The following is a 5,000-nucleotide window of genomic DNA, read 5'->3' on the forward strand; positions in this document are numbered from 1 at the left end:
GGTTTTCTTTCATTGTGAAGGGTGAGTGTTACAATGTGTTTTTTTGAGTCCTGGGTTTTTTTTTTGAATCATTTTGTGTTATGGGATTGGTTTAGGATACCACATTTTTTTTCCCATAGGAGTAGAAAGTGATGTGTTTCTTTATTGGCGCATGTTTAGAAGAGACGCATTCGTCTTTGTTTAATACATGTGTGTATGTGTGTATGAATGTTTATCATACATGCAGGTTTTGCCTAGAGATAGAGCGCCCACTTGTTCTTACGCGCTTAGCGTATTTTTTGCTGAACTGACCCAGAGGGGTATTGCAAGGGGCGAGTAGTGGTCTGCCTCGTGGGGCATTGCTTGACCGGGAGGATGAAGCTCTCTCTCTTTTTTTTAGTGGGGGGTGAACGTCCTCTTTTTTTTCTTTGTGCAAGGACATCAACTGATAACGATTGGTTGATGATGTGAGACGCCCGTAGCTTTTTTTTTTAGAAAGAGATTTTCTTTCTCTTGAGTGAAGAGAAAAGGAAATGATATACAAATGGGATGTGGTGTAAGTTTTCCTTATGCTTTGGAAGGCATAATTATAATGGTTAAGTTTCTAGTGGTTTATGCCGTAGTGCATATGGAGAAGTCTTTGCTTAGACACTTTGAATTTGGAGTGCTGTTATAATGAGTTGTGGCAAATTGGTGAATTTTTCTAGAATTTTCTGGACAATTTTATTTGCCGAGTTTTTGCCCTTTTTCAGCAGTTATGCTAAGCAGAGAGTTTATAATTTTTGACTATAACATTGAGTTATTTTCCTGGAGAATTTGAGATATAATACTTTTGGCCATTTGATATTTTATATTTTTTGGAGATATTCCACAGTTTAGGCCTATGGTGGTGGTGAGAGCAATATTTTTTTAGTGTGTCAGCTAGATGCTTTGAGTGCATTTTTTTGGAGATGGAGTACATTTTTTGTTATCCTGCTTGGAGATATAATATTTCTTGGAGACTTGTTTTATTCCACATGGAGTTATTGGTGAAATAGAGGTTAGTATTTTTTATTTGCCGAAACAGAGGTGAATATTTTTTTATTGCTGGAGTGGTGGTTTTATTAACACGTGGTTATTAAGTGAAATAAGAGGGAATATGGTGGTATGGTTATTAATTAAATGGAGGTAATATTTTCATTACTGGGGTGGTGTTATTATAAAGATGGTTATTTATTTATATATATATGTGGGTGGAATTAATCTTTGGCGGGTGACTTTTTTTTTTGTGGTTATGATTTTTTGAAGTTGAATTTCTGGGAGTTTTTCGAGCCATGAGAAGAGTTCTGTGTTTTTTTTTTTTTTTTTTTTTTTTTTTTTGGTTTCGTGACTAATTGGAGGCGAGTGGCGTTACTGAATTGTGGCCCTATGGAGATGTTGTGATTTTTTATGTTCACCAGCGAGTTATTTTTGGAGGCATATAATTGCTGACTTGTGAGTTTACCGTAGTTTTTTTTTTATCCTGGATAGGTGATAATTTTTCTTTATATAATTGGGCAGTATCATGCGGGAGTTATGTTCTTTGAGACAAATTTTGAACACCTTAGTCATATTCTGGAGATAATTTTGTGAAATGTGCTTACTTGGTGTCAATATAGAACCTTTTTTTTGAGAATCGAGGGTTTCTGAAGTTGGAAGTCTGACTAGACATTTTTATGCTGCAGTTTCGAGCACTGATGTGTCCTCAGGTGGTTGTTTTTGCTGACAACGCTGTGATGAAAATCCGTGTGATGACTCTTTTTCTCTAGTGGTGATTGCTCAGAGTTTTTGCAATATCTGGAAATGTTGACCATAGCATTTCATGAAAGTGCACGTGTAAAGGATTGCTTTCTGGCCGTGTCTTATAAAGTTGCGATGTCAAAAATTCCGTAACTATGCATATTGCATTTGTTAGGGAAAAGGCTGGGTTATGTATATCATGCATATATTATGTGATTTGTGATGGGAGGGGAAGTTCACTTCTTTGTTATCTTTTTTTTCTTTTTCTTTTTTTTTTCCTCTCCATGAAGATGTAATTGGAGTTAGATGTGGACCTTTAGTTTCGACCCTACCAAACAAGTTTTGGGTTAGAATAACCCAAACGTATGCCAGTGAAGGCTTCGTCGCTCTCAAAGAGATGGGAGGTTGGTGTGGACTTTTGATCTCAACCAACCTACCAACAGTGCTAGTTAGCATAAGCCAGACTTATGTCAGTACAGGCCTCCTTACTCTCAAAATGCTGGGAGGTTAGATGTGAACCATTGGTCTCGATCTACAAAACAAGTACTGGGTTAGAATAAGCTAGCTATATGTCAGTATAGAGATTCCTAGACCTCAGGGTAATGAGAGATCTTGATGTGGACCATTGATCTCCAGCTACCAAATAATTACTGGGTTAGAATAAGTCAGCTTCATACCAGTACAGGGCCCCTTTAAAACCTCAGAACAATGAGAGATTGGTATGGACCTCCGGTCTCGACCTACCAAACAAGTACTATAGATATAGTTTATTGAACCAGGTATGCAATTCCGAGGATTAGGAAAATGAAATAGGAATATTTTTAGCTCAGGAATTTGAAGGCATTCCTGTTAGGCCTAACATTATTTTTTTTTTAAATTCTAAATTAAAAGGGAAATTGGACTGATGAACAAGTGACCTTTGCAGTCGTAATTAAATGCCAAAAAGGCTTATTACAACTGAAATTGAACTGGATGACCTATAGCTAACGAGCTGACAGTCATATTATTCAAAATTGATGGAATTCCTTTTTTTTTTTTTTTTTTTTTTTTTTTTTTGGCAAAGGAAGTTTTTGTTTTACCAGACAATGAAGAGTCCGCAAACTGTGCCGTGGCTTATTCAACAGTTATTTAAGACTAGTATTTCTGATCCGTTTGAAAATTATCAATTATCAAATAATTTCGAAGGTAATTTAAAAGGTTCCGTCAAGCTTTTTGTTTTTTTCATAATAACTGGGATTGTAATGTTTTTTGCTTTAAAATGGTCCTGTTTTCTCGATAATATTTTATTTATAATTTTATAATTTTTCTTTTTGCTCAAAGGAGCATGTCTTTTTAGTATACTGATATATAGAGTTATTAATATGTATATTATACGACAGTAATATAAACACAACACACAACACACATATGTATATGCATACACACATATATAGATTGATTGATTTGTTAGTTTTTACTGGCGTCGAAACGACGAGGTTTTCTACACACACACACACACACACACACACACACACACACACACACATATATATATATATATATATATATATATATATATTATATATATATATATATATATATATATATATATATATATATATATATATAAAGAGAGAGAGAGAGAGAGAGAGAGAGAGAGAGAGGGGAGATGAGAAAGTTATCAAGAGATGACATTAAAAAACAGCTTATTCCTTTTCAATCATTGATTTCGTTGGCTGATTCCTCAATTCCAGTTATACCCATTTCAAACGTACAATAAAAAAAATAAAATCAGTGCTAATGATATTTCCACGAAGGAAACTCGGAAAATACGACACAAAGACTCCAAAATTAAATTTTGAAATCCATTAATCAGAGATGACTATGGATTCTCCGTCAGGAATGTAACATTTTATATTTTCGAGAAATAAAAAAAATGTCACTGCTTAATTTTCATTCCAGAATATGACCGGATTTTTGACCTGAGATAGATATTGATTTTATGATGGTATTTGAATAAAATGAGTTATCCTTTTACAGGATAACTCATTAGAATAACTTTAAAAAAAATCGCTGTAGATGCATGTGACTTCATTATAGAAGCGAATGCTACAGGAAATTGATAAGTTGAAATCCGCACCAAAAGCTTTTTTCTTGATTGAGTCATTGTCGATAATGCCTCAGTAAAGGCGAAAGCTCTCGGTACTGATTTCTGCCTATCATTTTCCTATGGTATTCTCTTATCTAATGAATAACTTGTGATAACTTATTTAATAACTGTCGAATGTTTATAAAACCATTTAGTGAAATAACTTCGTATTTCTTAAAGGGTTTTTTCTTTCTGTATCTCCCCTTACCTCTTTTTACTTCTTTCTATTGAACGCCCTAATATTCTTTGGAAGCTTAAAGATTTCAAGTCAGTGGACCCTTTGGTAGGCTTGTTCCATATGATAGGGTTCATCTTCAGAATACTACCACTTCTACTACTACTACTACTACTACTACTACTACTACTACTACTACTACTACTGCTACTACTACTACTAATAATAATAATAATAATAATAATATAATAATAATAATAATAATAATAATAATAGTAATGATAATAATAATAATCATATTGTTTGGAAGCTTGAATTTCAAGCCATTGGCCTCTATGTTGGGTTTGTTCCATATGGAAAAGGTTCATCTGAATAATAATAATAATAATAATAATAATAATAATAATAATAATAATAATAATATATTATTATTATTATTATTATTATTATTATTATTATTATTATTATTATTATTATTTTATGAACAGGAATCAGGGATACCAACAAAACAACTATTCGGAACCAACAGAGACTATACAGCCAACTAAGAGGGGAAGAAAACCACCCAGAAATTCCTGAAGCCGAACCAAGTAAGAGACTCTGGGAAAACATATGGAGTAATCCGGTATCACCACAACAAACATGCAACAGTGGCTCCAGGAAGGCAAGGAATAAGAAACAGGGAATGAAAACAAAACAAAGATTCACAGAGATCACGACAGACACAGTCAGACACCAACTAAAGAAAATGGTCCAAACTTGAAAGCCCCAGGTCCCCCGATGAAGTCCATGGATACTGGCTCAAAAACTTCAAGGCCATACACCCACGAATAGCAGAACAACTCCAGCATTGTATCTCAAATCACCATGCACCCAAATGGATGACCACAGGAAGAACATCCTTAGTACAAAAAGGCAAGAGCAAGGGAAATATAGCCATTAACTACAGGCCTATCACCT

Source organism: Macrobrachium nipponense, chromosome 15 (assembly GCF_015104395.2).
Source record: "Macrobrachium nipponense isolate FS-2020 chromosome 15, ASM1510439v2, whole genome shotgun sequence".
Taxonomy (NCBI): domain Eukaryota; kingdom Metazoa; phylum Arthropoda; class Malacostraca; order Decapoda; family Palaemonidae; genus Macrobrachium; species Macrobrachium nipponense.